Source organism: Scatophagus argus, chromosome 14, assembly GCF_020382885.2.
Source record: "Scatophagus argus isolate fScaArg1 chromosome 14, fScaArg1.pri, whole genome shotgun sequence".
Classification (NCBI taxonomy): domain Eukaryota; kingdom Metazoa; phylum Chordata; class Actinopteri; family Scatophagidae; genus Scatophagus; species Scatophagus argus.
In genome coordinates this window covers 4,207,899-4,225,838 of record NC_058506.1, presented here as the reverse complement: position 1 = coordinate 4,225,838, position 17,940 = coordinate 4,207,899, and the positions used below count along the sequence as shown (strand labels likewise).

At 40.6% G+C, this 17,940-nt stretch overlaps 1 protein-coding gene across 1 annotated transcript in view; it reads right to left on the bottom strand.

The window, feature by feature from the left end:
• cxadr (CXADR Ig-like cell adhesion molecule) overlaps positions 1-17,940 on the bottom strand; it is a 35,761-nt gene that overhangs the window by 17,397 nt on the left and 424 nt on the right. The window lies entirely within an intron of this gene.

Below are 17,940 nucleotides of genomic sequence, written 5' to 3'. Positions count from 1 at the left end.
CAACATACAGTGTGTGAAACCTGGAGAAATGATTATACTGAGCTCAAAGTCTCTGCTACGGTGAGCGCGCATTCCATATAATCACTGGCTTATATGGGGTGACCGTCATTCTTTATTTAGAGTAATGGCACCAGGGCTTAAGTAAACTGGCCTTCTTTGAAAGTAATATAATTGGCTGATAAGAGAGGGCATTATTACAGTCCAAGGAAACTATGAAAAATAGACTGTCGGTAAATGCAGTCATGCATGTACACCAGACACACACAATTTCCTTGAGCTCAGTGTCTGCTGTTATGATAGGACTTTGTGTCCCACTATGTGTGTACAGTTTGCGTTTGTGTCTGTGTCGTAGGGGAGTCAGGAAGTGGGGGAGGGTACTTTGGCTAATTAAAAAGTCTGTCTTAATAACTATTCATGGCCGCCTGTGTCTCTGCGAGTGTTTCTTTCCCTCCATTCTCCAGCACACTGTCTGACACAGCACATCCCAGCGTGGTTACTGGGAGACCGAGAATGAACAAGAGGAATTTGGGGTGTCAGCGTGCTCCACCCAATACCCCTACTGCCTTTCAGTCACCCCCACCATCCCTCCCTGCCTGTCCTCCTCCTCTCTAACACACCCATGATTGTGTAGTGCCAGTCCCCTGGGCCCCCAATTCTCTCCGGTCCTGCTGATTGTAACCCCGCCACCCACTCCCTCCACCTTTGTCGGCATACAATAGGGAGCAAATCCTGTCTCCTGGCAACCAATCCCTTGGAGAAGGTTGCTGTGGTGTTTAAGAAACGGCATACATATGAGAGAGAGAGACAGAGAGAGAGAGAAAGAGAGAGAGAGAGGTTAAGTAGGTAGACACAGATGAGAATTATTTAAGGCAAAGTTAACATTACTTCAGCCTTCAAAAAGCATGTGGTAGTTGACAAACCCCAGCTAAAACCTGTCATCGTGAAGCATTTTTAGAAACATCCACATGGTTTCTTTAAAAGGAACGCTGTAAATACAGATACAGCTTAAGGCACACAGGCACAGAATAACTGTTTAGCAAATCAAAATAAAATCAATCAATGAAAATTTTTTTAAAGGTATGGAGTTTATTGTGTAAACTGACCTTTTTTTTTTTTTTTTTTACCAATTAATACAACTAAAGAATCTGAGACAACCTGCAATATAGCCCCGATGGCAAATATCAATATTCATAATTGGGAGTTATAAAAATTTTCCAAACATCCTGATACGGATGAAACATTAACTCATCAGTGCACTCTGGAGTATGTAATGGTGAGTTTCTAGTTTTGTATTTCTGTGCCATTACTGACCTACATAAACACCTATGTAACATAGCCTCAAGTAGCTAATACTGGCTTAACTGATTCATCTACTGTTGCACTGGTCTACAGCCGGGAGAGATTGCTTTCTCAGAGACATGCACATTTTTAAGCATAGATACGCAGGAGTGTTTTGTTAGAGGTACTCTAGGTAGACATGAGGTTAAGATATTTGGTCTGAGAAGTAGTTTCCACAGAGAGCAATAAACCCTGAAACCAGGAGACAGTTTGACAAGCTAGCCTCTCCTAACCCCTGCGCTAGCCAAGCTAAAGACCCTTGGAACCTTGGCAGGAGCCCAGTGGTTCATAAGCCTCTTTCTCCGCCCTTTGACCTCAAAGAGCATCCTGGGGAGTAAAGTCTAAAAAGCCAAGTCTTACCATGGGGAGATAAGACAGCAGCTATTTCAGGATCACAAGCAAAAACAACAACAAGAAAAAACTTGGCTAGGTTACAGAGGTCAATGACATTCTGTTTATCTTCTTTTAAGGTCAGTTCTGTTATCCATGCCTCCATGGCAGTCAAACCATTGACTTGACTTAGTATTTCAGCCAAGTAGTTACAAAAAAATATCTAATAGCTCATTCATTAGAACCAATAAACAAAAAAAAAAAACTGTGACAGACCTTTTGAAGAGTGTGGCACATTTCCTGGATGGGCAGTGATGGCCAGATAAAGATTTGTGATTCATTTTGGTGAAACTGCAGTCTGCAATGACCGAATTAAACGCCACAGACGCTCTCCCCATAATAAACAGTCGAGCCAATCCCCTGTGACCATGCCGAAGAAGATCAATTATTTCGGGTACAGCAGAGGATAACTTCATAACTTGGTTGCTACTCAAAAAGAAGGCTCAGAATGCTCGCCCCAGTGCCCCCGCTGGAACTATTCAATTTGGAGCAATGTGGGTGCCCCGAGAGCGAGCTTGGCCCTGGTTTATTTAATGCTGCAAAGGGCTGGGACTGTTGAACCATGCTGATTGTGCTGTAATGCAGCCTGAAAGCTCCACTTGCCACACAGAGCTGCCATCAATTCTCAGTGCAGATGACCTAAAGGCTGTTTTGACATAATTGAACATTAAATGATGAAGGGGTGACGGATGGCAGGCACTTTACTACAGTGCCTGAGCATTTGACAGCTTTTAGATGAGCCTATGGGCAATGCGGTCAATGCAACTGCTGTGAATTTCCCAACAACCATTTGCTGCATGTATCTATGTACATCAGCAGTGACAATATTTCTGATTTAATTAATCATTAATTAATATTTTATAAAAGTCTGAGTCCATTAATCCTGATATTTTTTTTTAAATAAAAACAATATTTTCCTGTGGCTGCTGGGAGAAATTCATTGTTTAATTAAAGGAGATCATTTTGTATTATATTACACATATACTGAAATTAGATTTCTAATTTTTCTTTTCTAAAAATGTATGTCTCTAAACAATTGAGGGAAAAAAGGAGCTTGAGGAAGGACGCGAAGAGAGGAAAAGGGACAGGTAAGGCAAATTCACACTGGCTTGTTCCTTAATGGTCGGTTAATCAAACGGTCTTCATCACAGGGACTCTCAAGTCATGTCCTTGGGATTTGTACTTCTTATTTATAGAATGCATTAGCATTTGACAAGGCATAGGACAGTGGATTTAAGCAGCTGCTGCTTGTCTACCCTTTGTGCCACCATGAACTGTTCTAAAACCAGACACAAACCACTAAAAGCAACCCAAGTGAACTCAACATCCTTTTCTCCCTCTACTCTCCCACTGTGTGAAAGGAGGCAAATTTATCTAAAGAGCCCTGAGAAGTCAGATAAGAACCCCCAGTGTCTCTGAGACCTGTGGAAACACACCCACACACACAAAAACAAACAAACAAAAGGCCTGTGTCCTTGCGGATTTGTAAAAGCCCAGGGACATACTGAGATGGTGACAATATGGGGGGGTTGGCTGTCCCATAAAGCCGATAGGCAAGACGCCAGTCCAAGGAGCAGCACACACAGATAGCCCACTGATAACACCCTCATGGGAAACAACAGCAAATGTGCCAATACAGTCATGTGAAGAGGAAATTAAAACAGTCAAGAGGCAGAGACACATGAATGTACTGAATATGAGGATCTTCAGAGATACACTGGTGTGTCTTGTTCATTAAAATGCCTGTGTGTAGATGTAGTTGTGAGACTGAGGATATAAAAACATGAAACAGCTGCAGTGTTTTGTTCAGTCAGACATGCCAGTGGAGCTATTCTAAAATGATGTCCTCCTCATTTTGCAGGGAAAAAAACTGTTCCCTGCAAGCAATTAGCAAATATGTGAGAGCAGTTTGCATGACTTGAGAAATTGTGTAAAATAGAAATATGCCTCACAAACACACATACTTTTCTATGTTTTTTTGTTACAACTCAAACCTCATTACAGGAGGAGGAGGAGTGATGAATCACCTACAGGCTTTAATTCAATCATCAGCCAGTGTTTTCATGAACAATGTGTATGCCTGATTAAAAATACAAGGGTGAGACAGAGCAGACAAGTATTTATTGGCCAACCAACGACATCATCCTCACTATGTCTGCCATCAACCTTAGCTTGTATTTTAATAAGCTTAGTTATTAGACTTTGCCCAGACTTTTCACTTACACATCAGTCCTGAATTCAGTCATGATGACGTGCCAGAATATCCTGGTGAACACCGCTCACAAAAAAAGGAAAAAAAAAAAAAAAAATCGAATTTGTATAATCTGGACACAGGATCACTGCAATCAGATGTTTCTGATGTGATGAAGTGCATTTGACTACTTCCTTGGTTTGGAAATGAAAGCCAACAATTTAGAATAGTGGCATTTTCTACATTTTTATTCTATCTAGTTATAAGAGTATCACCCAAGACAAGTCTAAAGTTCTGGCACACAGAGGGCAAAGGAAATTAAAATTGTAGAGTGACCTCCAAAAGTGGATAATATTTTTGATTTTTGAAATGCTAACATTTTATGTACGGTATATTGTTTTTTTTATGAAATCCAAACAAATAAGGATTGTGTAAGTCTGCTGAAAGAAATTATGTTTTCCAAACCTATGTATTTTTGTTCTAAGCTTTCAAAAGATTTCCACGAACCAAAAAAATGAAAGCCAAATGTCTCAGTGGGGTGTAGTCAAGGGGTGTCTCTCTCTCTCCTCACACAGGAGTTTCTCTGTACTGAGAGGGAGGCAGCCATGCTACTGCCTGGCCTATCCCCCCATCCCCCAAAACAAATAAAGTGTCTGATACAGACCAGGCCCCTGTCGGCGCCCCAGCCTGAGCCTTTGTCCGGGCCCCAGGGCACAATGCCAACTGTGATCAGGAGGCAGCATCGCTGATCAAACACTGAGACACAAGTATAGCTACTTCATTCAGACTGTTGATGGACTCTTTCAGAGTGGTTTTAACTGTGGGACAGTTCATACAGATAAAATGGGCTCTAGAGAACACAGCAACTCACATACACATAAGCAACGCAGAAGAAAAGCAAAATGTGTGATTATATGGAAACAAAAAAGGTTTCTCACAGCTGTGCTTAATCACCTCAGAGAAGCGAACACACAAGAAGTCAGCTTAAAGCAACAGAGCATGAATATCATACCAGAACATTCTCCTTGAAACACAGGGCAAAAGGAGGGATTAGAAGATGTTTCTGGAGCTCCTAACGAGCCTGGTTTTCACCATCATTAGGAATTTTACGAACTCAGAAACTCCTGGGGGGGGTTTGAAATTTCACATTTCTGGAATTTCTAGAGCTCAGCAATTTCATCTGCTCAGTCGAATGTTTCACTTCACCATGTTCATTTAAACATACACAGGCCATGATAATGAACAGGAAAACTTTAGTCAGATTTGCCTTTCTCAGTGATAAGAAACTATTTCCTCATACCATCTGAAAAAAAAAAAAAAAAAATCACTGAGACTACTCTGGCATGTTTGTTCAGTCAACCGAAGACTTGTTTTTATATCACTTTAAGAAAGTGCTTAGGTGGTAAATCCAGACACATACACAAAATGTATGTTAAGTAAACACTTAGACTCTTATGGCTCACTGCCAAACCGCTGAAAGGATTAAGGTGTAAGGCCAGACTGCAGACAGTTCAGAGGCAAATATAAAATATCAACAATTCAAACACAAATGCCTCCCAATGAATTCCTAGGTTCCTCCCTTTTTCCTTTAGAGTGGTGCATATTTTAAAACTTTAAGACAGAACACTGTTAGAAATAACTTGATCATCATAAATCCAATAAACTAAAATCTGGAGTGGACATATGAATTTCAATTTGCTTGCTTATTTAAAAAGCAAATTTGTTACCTCTGTTATGGCTGGTCTTGTAGGATACAGAAGGCCAACTTCTGCAAATTAAGATATTAACTCTGCCTACGGTAGATCTACATAGTAACCCATTTTCCATGTAGTGCAGGGGCATGTATAGCTGTCAACTAGATTGCCTGGGAGGTAGTCAATGAGTCTGCCTTGCTCACACTATTTCCTCTAGGATGAGTTCTAAAATTAGGTGCACTGCCTGAAGGACATTACATGATGGTGGTCTTTTGGACATTGGTAGAAAAATACACAGTCCTCTTTGTGTTTTATAGCCAGAGTGTGCTGTCAAAGGCTAAAGGACACAGAACGCAGCCTATTTCTTTGAAAAGATATCTGATTGCTGTTGAAAGCTCCCCAAGGACAAAAATGGCATCCTGACAAAGTACTTAGTAATAACTGCTAAAACATCACTTCCTTTTCAAATGCATTTATAACATCCCTCTTCTCTAAACCCTCTCATCCTGTCCAAAGCACTCCTGACCAGGCAGAATGAGGTCTTTGTGAAAGTGTAACAACCCAGACAGTCCCTTCCTGTCCTCTGTGCAGGGATGACACGACAGCAGGACATCAAGATAAGACTGCTGTTAAAAGATAACAAGATGGATAATCCTTTTTCTTTCCTCTCTTTTTGCTCTCTGCATAGGCAGTGAAACAGTCCTGATGTTTCAAGGCTACATTCTCTTCTTCACTCAGAGGTTCTTGAAGGCAGGTGTAGTAAATGCACCTGAGTGTCGAGCCCTGTAGGAAGCTGCAGGCGAAGACTGTCAGTTGCTGTTACAACTTAATCAAGACCGCTGGGTTTATTCTTGCCTTCAGCTCGCACTCTCAGCCTAGACATGAGGAGAAATCTCAAAACATCCACTCTACATACCACGTTAAATGACAAGATGCGATTGGGAATGTTAAAAATAACTCCACTGCACTAGTTTAGCTATCCTGCACACAGAGGCACTCTTACAGTTCTGGCCATGACATATTATGATGGTACTTATTCTCTATGTTGTGTTCTTTAACTGTGCACGAGACGAGGCTGGTCATACCCATGAAAATGAGCACAGTGCAGACAGTACAAATAAATGCAGTAAGCCCATTAGAGACACAGAGCTCAGATTCAAAACGGATTCAAGATTATAGGAGTTGTATTGTGAGCTGCAGTTTGTTATTATGACCCTGATAGCCTCCGTGGGCTAATTACATCTATCTCAACAACTCAAGTACCTTTAAAAAAACAAAAAAAGAAAAAAAAAACCAAAAAAAAAAAAAAAAAAAAAATAGAACTGATCACTGTAGACTGGATACGAGCTTCTTCAGAAAACACTAACCACAGTGTACATCAACATGTATGTTAGACCCACATTTAATTGGACTCCAGAGCATGAAATCAAAGAGCAGTAGCTGTGTATTACAAAATACACAGCACAGTAAAGCTGATTCCAAAGGTGCAATGAGGAACCCAACCACCCAACGTAAAGGCAAATGTGCATACAACATCTTTTCTCGTCTGTCTCAGTTTTTATTGAAGAAGGCATCAAGAAATAAATTAATTTGACTTTATTGTCAACAATGGTTATATTGCAATGTAATATGCTGTAATATTCTCTTAATGAAAGTTAAATGAGAAAGCACAACAAAGTCATCACAGCTGTAATCCTTAGGACTTTAGTCCTAGTTGATTTGATGACACCGTGGTTGCCGTGGTAACAGTGTATGTAAGGCTAATACACGCTGCATCACTCTCCTTATTCACTCTTTCTTACTTAGGCAATCTGAATCCAGCGCGATAATTGCAGATTCCACCACCCACACCGCATAAATAGAAGCAGAGTAAAGGTAAAATCCTGACCCTGTTGGGTTCACACAACACAGACTAATACATTTGTTAATGAAAAACACAAGGGCAAAAATTGTGTATATGGCCTGGATTTTGGATTAAAAAGGGTCCCACACCATAGTCAGGAAAATGTCCCGTTGGACCAAAAGCCTATTTGCTCAATGGCCGTACCTGAAATCAAAAGCTTATCGCTCTGAAAATACGCAATCTTTGTGCAGCTGTTAGTTTAGTGACTGTTGGCCCTGTTCATGGTGCTTAATCTGTGGGGGTTTCGTCCTTAATGGCTCTGACACACAAGGCTGACATTCGGCCATCAACAAGTGTTCATGGCTCTAGTTTCTGCAACATGTCTCAATCCTTTGGCACTAGGTGGCCACTGTTGGCAGTTATTTGGCTGACCAAGCATGTTGAAATGGTATCGGAGCACGTCAAGAGAGAGAAATCCCTCTGATTGGCTGGTGGACTAGAACATACATGCTAACTGGCTGACCTCTGTAGTCCTTGTGGTATTTCCAAGTACAACTTTTTGTCCCAGACATAGGCAACACGAGTTGACGAAATAGTCAGATTTTGTCACAGCTAGTTCTCTGAGGTCAGTTGGTGTGTCCAAGGCGTAACAGGCAACCTTTCTGTCCACACACAAAACGACATAGGCTAATCTTAAACCTAACCCTAACCTAACACTAAGGCATTAAGGGCAAAAAAAAAAAAAAACCTCCAGGTAGAGTGGGTACTTTTAGAACAACAAGTCTTCAGAGCAGTGGGCCTTTTTGTCAGAATAACAGGCAATAACATAAATAGGTTTTAAGTCCATTTTTCAGACTATAGGGCTTTCGGAATATTGGAAAAATGGGCAGTTCTCATAGAAGCATGATCCTTAGTGCAAAGCTAAATGTGGCGTTCACTAGCTTACAACTAGCTTATGGTGTGTTGCAGCAGCTGCTACTGCTGCAACACACAACATGGTGAGAAATATTGAATATATTGCAATATATTCAATATATTCAATATATTGCAATAATACTGCAATGATGTAGGTTATTAAATTATTAATATTATTTGCCTTATTCACAAATACTCACAAAACCAGCCAGTCTTTGGTTTGCTGGTCTGGAATCTGATTTATCAACATGAATTCAAACTACAGATGCACCAACTGACCAGCTGGTTTTCTGCGTTCTTGGCCCAGCCTAGAAACCAGCCTGTCAGTCTCCCATATCTCCAATTCCAAGCCGGTATGTTTTACGCATGCACCACACATTGTATGCACAGCAATGCAGGCATCAACTCGCTGCCGCGTGCTAACACGTCTTTCATTGTGAGTGAAGACAACACAAGCAAAAGAGAAGCAGCTAAAGCTAGCTAGAGCTCAGTGCCAGACGCAAGCCAGCAGCCTGACCTATCTTTCCTAGGTATGAGAACAGAGTGCTATCAGAGTAGCGTGGCTCCTTTAAGAAATAGAGGAGTATGTATTTAAGTGAGTGATGAAGCTAGAGTGACGGCATGTGTGCAGCAAAGCAGAACTGTATGTAGACTTAGCCACAAGTTTGAGTTGACTGTAAACGCCCACTGCAAGTCACAGTCAGTCAGTAAATAAATTCTAAGACTTGTCAAGACCAAGCAGAGCTCCTGTGTGCTGTTTCAACACTGTAAAGTAAAGGGGTTAGCCCTGAAGCAGAAGTTAGCTTCAGCCCAGGAGGAAAATCTCCTGCTCTAAGACCACAGTCTAGAAAAGCAGTTGAGTAGATGCAGAAAGAGCAACCTTCAGTCACTATACTGACTGAAAAGAGATGGAAAGGAAATCTTTCAGGACAAAGAAGAAAATCAGATTTAATTTAAGAGAATATAAAATATTCCCAATGTGATGAGAACACCTATGATAAATACTGTATATCTACTGCAGCTTCAGTGTCTGAAACTGACTTTATACCATCCTAACAATATCTTACTTGGCAAAAATTAAAAAAAAATTAAATGGCACAAACAAATAATCTGACTCCTTAAGAAGATTCTGCAAGGACGTCTGGCAGTTGAATGATCAGTGGATATAGTAAAGTGCTTTTCCCACACAGACCAACTCCCTGATGGCTCTCCTGACATCTAAAAAGGTCTGACCTCTCAGTACTGCCTATAAGACATCCTGGATCAGGATGACAGGTACATAATCTCACAGCAAAAGACCCACACACAGCACAATGACAACTGTTTGCCTTATGTGACGTAGTTGGTACATGAACATATATGAGTGTCTGGAGGTGGTGTTTAGGGGTTGTATCAACTACAGACTTCTTGATAAAAACATCCCACAACATACTACATGAATATCTGTTCAATTAGATCCAGGTCAAGGGGAGCCAACAAATTGTTCCCACACTTAATCGAACAGCAGAAGCACTATCAGGGACTTTTCATGTCTAGTTTCATTTACCTTTCAGAAAAGGTCTTTAAAGCTCTTGAGATGTTACAATACTACCAACACGTTAATGGCTGATTAATAAGAGTAAGAGGTAGACTTTTTAGTTGATAAAATGCCAGGTGACATTGCAGGCTCTTTTTATGTGTTCACAGATCATTAATCTACAACTTTAGTTCTAGAGAATTGTGTTATAGCTTAGCTGTCACTGGTAAATCATCCCCTTGTTCTCATCAGTTTGATGTGTGGTTACAGGCAGATTAATTGGAGAGGTGATGTTCCCTCTACACACAAATAGCAAAGAGTTGGGTGCTGCGGGTACTGGTGTAACTGGTGTGGGGGTTTACTCTTCTCATTCCAATTGCTGGGCACTTGGAAAAGCGAGACAGCCAGCAATGCAGCTCTGTGTGTGCCCATGAATTATACATGGGTTCCATTAAGACACTTAACAGCTGGTTCCTCAGGAACTTACCAGCAACAACTGTAGCCTGGTTGCCCCTGTGTGTCTGCTTATTAAAATGCAGTACTTGTGATTAAGGGTGTGCAGTAATGTGCATTCTGACCATCATAAACCAGCCAGTCACAGAGCTATTTTCAGTTCAATCTCATCTCTGTGGAGGACGACTGGGCCAGCTGCCGATTTCCTCACATGGCAGCGAGATGCACTATAGTAATTAAATGTCTGTTGTGGCTTGCTGACCTAGCTGTGATTCAGGCACTGAACCTTTTCTATACCCAACTGTCGCAGATGTCCCGGTCATCATATCCATAGATTCAACATGGACACTGGATGAGAGGGAGGAGGACGAGGAAAAGACCATTTTAAGGAATGTCAGTGGAAGTGAAGGAGGTGGAAGACAGTCACACTCATTTTGCATGTTTGCTGGCATAACCATAGGAAGAAAATGGAAGTCATCTGGATGTAGTGTAGACCTGTTCAAATTCACATAAACATTGTACTCTACTTTTGGACTTCCTCCTATCTTGCTTTAACATTAAGGAACACCCCAGCTAATGTTCTGTATTACCTCACTGACCAGTGCAGAAAAGAGATCACTGCCTAACCCCTTATTATGATTCAAAGACCACTTAAGTAAGAGTACTATGGAAGCAGTGATGAGTATGTGAGTAGAGAGAATATGAGTATATGGGTATAGTGAGTATATGGAAATATTCTCATCCAAATGTTCATTTTTAGCATTTTTATAGTTTCAAGCTACCCCATGTTTGGAGGGGTATATTTTTCTATTCTCTGTTACTGCAATGACCTGATTATCCATGGGGAAAGGTTTCATCTTATCTAATCTCATGTAATGCTATTTCATGAAACAAAGTGTTTCCTTGCATTCATATTTCCAAAGGAGATTAGGGACATGTTGTAAAAATGCTACAGCTTGCACATACAGTAGTTTTCCATTTTCTGTAGCTTCCTACACCTGAAAACATATCAATAGCATCTTTGAATAAATCTACAGTGACATGTATTCACATCAGTGAAATGAGCTTCACCTGATGCCATAAACAATGCACAGATGTTGTAACAGATAAACAGTCGCAAAGCCTGTCTGGGTTAACATTAAAATCTATATTTAATATTCCCCTCTTTACAGCTTCCACATTCTAAAGGATTTGCACTACAGTCTTTGGCTTCAGTTTAGCAACAGCTTGATTATGGGGCAACAAATGCTACAAAAAAATTGGATTTTCTGGGTCTAATTCTGTGTTGCTTCGTATCAATACTCCCTTAACGCTCCTAACAAGATTCAGCCTGCAACATAAAATTCACTACACACCCGCTTTAACGTAATTCTAAAATCTATAATACAAGCAATCATATCCTTGTAAAAACTGTTCAGATGAGGATTTTGTGCCATGGCAACAGGCATTTTTTCATAATAAATCCCTTTTTTTCTATAGACAGGAGTTATTAGCATAAACTATATAATTCAACATGATGATTAAACATCAGACTAAGACAGACAAAGACTGACTTGAATATCTGCACAACAGGGAGCAAAATCAAGTGGGACTGAATCAAGACAGAAGTGTTCTACAGATAACACTTGTTTGCCTTTTTCACCATATCCACAGTCAACAATGTGTAATGTTTTTCAATGAGATAGAGGTGCTAAAAATGGCTCCTTCAACAGCTGCTTTACCCCCTCCTCCTCCCAAAATTCACCCCACCTTCTGCTTCCATAGCTTATTTTCTGAGGCATAATATTTTTCAAGATTAGACACACAATTAACTCTAATGTTCTTAGCGGCGAGAATGGGGGCTTACTGCTGAAGGACAAAATATAATCATCTTCCCACAACTCAGCTCTGTGTAAGACAATGCCTGGACATTAGCTGATAATAATGTGACATGCACAATATAATATACAATGCTTATCTCCAAAATGATGCATTCATTGGAAGTCAGGACTGGCAACAAAAGATTTGTTGTCTGAATAAATTGTCAGGTCAGTTCTACACAATAAAGAGTTTTTCACCTCTGTATCCTAATGTTAATCCAGATTCTTTAACACTGCACAAAAGATGATCTAACAGAGTTTAAAGCATGTGAGTTGAGCTGACATCCACCTAGCAGGTAAGCAGGAGCAGACTGAACACCAGTGCCTACAGATTCAGCACCCTGGGGACCAGCCTGCCACACTGTGTATCCTCAAATTGAGACGGCTAACTTAGATGCCATGGGAATATTATGCAAATATAACCAGAATACATATATATCAATGTGGAAAAAACATTCAAGGTTCAAGCAAGGAGAGCAACCAGAAGTTAAACAAACCTGAAATATTTGTCAGCTTCGTACAACAGTTTAAATAGGTGATTCCCTTCTTTCGAGATGCAAAACTCCAAGGTCTACAATCTGGGATGTTAAATCACAGAGAGAGTATATAAGTCCAAATAATTAGAAAAATTGTGTAATGAAGTCATTCAAATCTCCTTCACTGCTTGAGATGCAACCTGTTCCTTGCTTCTATCCCATTTAGCAATGGACAAATTGTATTCTGGCGATGCTCATTTGAGATATGAGGTACGTGGAAAGCCTTATTATCATTGCAGTGAACAGCTTATTTGTCACAGAGGCCATTATTCCTCATTAGGAGCAGAGGGCGTTGTGGGCACAGCAGAGCTGGGCATCAAGCGGCTAAGTGATGAATGTGCTTTGGAGGTGTTTATCGCCCTCACAGTGCAAAGCAGTGATGATGACCGATGGACTCAAGAGAGCGAGGAAAAGTCAGCACTGTGCTGACCTTATTTTAACTGATCGGTTACATGGATAACAGAGGAAATGTCTCTCCCTCAGCCTGCTCGTTATGTACTCTTGAGAATTTCAGCAGTTGCTGGAAAGATATCAGAGGTGCACCATTTAAGCGCTGCCTTACATCTAACTCTAAAAGAAATGTTAAAATGATAAACAACATTTAATTATCTGCATTTTCAAAACAGGACGCCAGAAACAAGCTAAAATTCTTTAGTTACTAAAGACCCAAATGTTAATAACATGCCACAAAACCAAGATGTTGAAAGGAACAAATACCAAAATTCAGATTTTATGATATTCAGCAAAAACATACCATCTGCACTCATACCATCCATCCATTTTCTATACCGGTCGCAGGGGAGCTGGAGCCTATCCCAGCTGACTACGGGCGAAAGGCGGGGTACACCCTGGACTGGTCGCCAGTCAATCAGACAACCACACACTCTCAATCACACCTAGGGGCAATGTAGAGTAGCCAATTAACCTAATGTGTATGTTTTTGGTATTGTGGGAGGAAGCCGGGGTACCCAGAAAAAACCCACGCAGGCACAGGGAGAACATGCAAACTCCACATAGAAGGGCAGAGACCGGGGTTCTTGCTATGAGGCGACAGTGCTAACCATTGCACCCCCGTGCTGCCCATCTGCACTCCTGCCAGCAAATTTAAATGTTTAGATCCTAAATGGATGAAAGTTTTAGCATGAGGCTAATTCTCGGATGACAACACTGCTTGATAAGCAGGAAACCACAACTGACAAGTATTCTGAATTTTAACTTTCTAAACTAAAGAGATTAATTCCAGGTGACTCAATTGAATTGAGATGTACCTGGTGGATGAATTTACTGTCTAGCTAGTCAACATTAGAAACATGAGTTGACTGAAAACAACTCTTGATGATCACTCTTGGTGATAGTAATTGTACAAATGTGATTACAAGGTAATCCCTGTTGGATGTGATGAATCGGCACGACTGTTTTTTTCTATTTATGATAAATATATGTAATTTTGACAATACTTGTTGCAGTTCCAACTAGGGGCTGTAATACAACACTGCCTATCAACTGATTTAATCATACACTCTCATTAACAACATTCTGTAATGAACTGTAATTACAAATACAAAACCATGGCTAATCATTTAAGTCAGCTGTCAGTTTCAAACATTTAATAGTTTTAGCTTCTGAAAACAAAGGAATTTGCTGCTTTTCTTTGTTTTCACATCATTTTAGGTAGATAGACACTTCTCAGTGATTGATTAGACAAAACAGGCAAACTGATCAGTACATGATGGTCCCCTAGGCCCCATGTACACATTAAAGCATTGCCTTTATGAAGTGATCAGCCACCACTTTGTCTCATTAGGGCAAAACTGCTCCACAGAAATACAGCATATAATTTGCATGCCTCTAGGGAGCCTAGTGCTGACAGTGGGTCAATAATACTGTGGCCAGAGTGTTACTGAAGTTAGAAGACAGACAAAGTTGAAGTATCTGCTGATGTAACATTGACTTCATGACCAAGGGATTCAAGTATAATCTTGCCAATATATTTTCCCATAAGAATGCTTTGGCAGCAGCCCACGAGACAGTTTTACCCCATACCTGTGAAAAAGAAATGAGCTCTGAATACAGAGTGGCTGCACAGCCATTAAGAGGACACAGAAACAAGCACCACTATTAATCATTTTCACTGATTCTCTAGCAGGCAGCAATTTGTTCATTCAGTAATTCAGATATGAAATGAAGGGAGGGGAAAAAAAGAGGCAAGAGGCAGTTAATGTGGCGAGGTAAACGCGGGATCAGCTTTTCACTCTCATGTAGGTGAACAGGAGTTGGCACGGGGCTTGTACTGTGCTGCCGTGCTAAAATATTAACATCCGGGGCTGTGAATATTCATGCTTGGTCGTCCCCATCATCAGATTGTGGAGGACAAAGCAGTGTCCCTGGAGTGTAATCCGATTCTACATGTTCCTGCTTTATTTCCAAGGACAGGGGGCTCCAGGCAGAGTGGGTGGCTGCTTGTTTGGAGGTGAAGCTGTGGCTTTGACATGTTTCAGCCAACAGGAGTCAAGTACTGGTGTTGGACTGCTGGGTCATGACAACTGAATGTGACCTCAAGTCATTACTGTCTGCGTGGAGCCAATGACAATGACTCAGGTTGTGCAGTGGATGCCTCCACCCACCTGTGGTTGTAAATATTTCTTCATACGCACTGGTGCCATTAACACACACAAATCTTTAAGAGTGACAATAGCTGTTCCACATCATACATCTGTAGCATCTACTGTGCAAAACAGCACTTATATTTTTCTGCTGTAAAAGAGGACCTAGTACATACATGCAAGTAAGGGGCAGGGTAACTTTCTAGAGTAATTGGAGCACACACAAGTACAAACCCTGGAACTGTGTGTCTGTTTTCAAAAGGTAACCAAGCAACCAGCCTTTGGTTGTAGGCTTATCAGGTAACTGCTTTCTGCGCCTGCTCATAGGTTCACCAGGTTTCTGTTTATCCTAGACCAGTGGCTTCACTCTTGACCCAAACAGGGAGTAGAGGAGGGAGGGGTCAAACAGTACAAGAGCAGGTCTAACAGCACTGTGGCAGGGAAAATGGCCTTTCAGGTCCTCTGCAACGAGTACAGACTGCCAAACAGAAATTAAGACTGGCATGTCAATCCAGGCAGGGCTCCCCATAATATCTTATGATTAACAAACACATAAGCCTAGCATTTCCTGGACAAAAACTATGATGATATATAGACAGATAATAAACAGACTTGTTGTCAGCAGACTCTCTGGAGCACAGAGCATACTTTCTTATTTTTAAAGATGTGGAGGTTAATTATGAAATCATTCAGCAAACATTCTGAAGATATTGTAAGCAGAACTACTGTCATGTGTCACTCTTACAAGCAACAGCCAGCCCCACAACAGTTAGTTTCCGGTCCAAGTCAAACATTTTCACAACTACACTGTACAAACATTCATTCTCCCTTCCCTGTATCAAATTGCTTAATTGATTTAACAATAACAAATTCATGAAAAACATTACTACAATGCTTATTTTTTAACACGAAAGACTGTGCAGAAGTGGGAGGGCAACAACCAGCTTACCTCCAGCTTTTAGGAACATTGCCACAAACCGAGTATTTGAAAATTTATCTAAAGATGATAACTCACATGGCTTTATGATAACAATCTCCTTTCTGAAAAGCATAGCCTGATACCCATAAACAATGACCAAATATAATTCTCTTTGACAATGTGAAGGCTGCAGTTGTACTAAATCCTAAACACTGACCATACTTTCAAGTATTTCAGATCTCCTTTTTGCAATTGCATTTCTTTTGTCCACATTTTAGATTACATGCCATGTGGGGAACTCAAGCATAGAAAATGGAGCAGAAAGACCCCACTTGTTATTCTGCCATTTAAAAGAGGATAGAACATTATTGTGTATTCCTAAGCCATGTTAAAAGTATGCTATGAGTCTGGCAAATACTGTTCTTGTCTGCTGAAGTGGAACAGCATCTAAATGATGCCATTAAGATGGTAATGAGCCCAAACTAGTGGACACAACAATGTGAATCAGGAGACAAAAGAAAGCTAAACAACACACTACGTAAACATTATATTACACTCGGTGCCCTAGCGTTTACATGAAGAGATGTGCTGAAAGATTCGGAACAAAGCACTTCTTCATTACATGCAGTTTCGCACTAATCAACATACTAGAGTGCCACTGCCCTGCCTGTGGCTTCCCATGAAAATCTCAGAAAATATTTCAATAACTACCATGACATGCCATTGACTGAGACTAAAAGATGACCCTGTAAAAAATATGTTTCATAATATTATTTCAAGTGGGAGGAGTGAACTGCTGGTTTCATTGTAAATTCCTCACTCAACAACCACGCCCAGCCACATAAAACTGAAACTACAATAACATAACAATACAACTTTCCATTTATTGCCCTTTGCTCCCACCAACAGTATCAACAGACACCAAATGCCCTCTTAGGTGCGGGTCGCTGGGACTGAACTTTCATCAAACGAGGGTGAAACATTTGAATAAGTCAATGACACCAACATCAACAAATCTGTCAAGAGGAAGACACATGTAGTTAAATTATATATGATAACCTGGGATTTCGGTGGGGGGGAGGGGTCCAGCACTGCTGGCAGATGGCAGACAAAAAACGCAGCACTTTGAAGTCCTGTAGCCACAGGTTTGAAAGCAGATCAACCTATTGTGTTTCCTGTTAAGCAACAGACGATAAACCTAAAATCATGCATCACACGGAAATAGGCAGACATCTGGTTTCGGGAAACATCCCTAAAACCATCTACCGTCTAATGACTGTATGGACCTAAGACACAATACTATACGTTTTAATAACCATTCATTCAGAGAACAAATATCAACCTAAAGACAGCCACGCTGATGTATTAAATCAGATCAATGTATTAGGGTAACTTAGGTGAAATGAGTATACGACACCCGAAATACCGTTGGAAAACTTTGATTTATTATCTGTTGTCCTTTCTTTTTGCTTCTTCTTCGCGTTTCTTTCGCCTTCTACCTCCAGTAAATAGTACTTCTTTTACAAATAACCTGACTTAGTTGTAATGCAAGTACTTAAACTGAAATTTAAAATCAGTTTGGCCGGGTAGTTGTTCTGTTGTGCTAGCTAACTAAACTGACCTTGGCTCGGAGTTACTCCCTGATGGTCAATTTGCTTTAAGTGTATTCACATGTGATGCGGT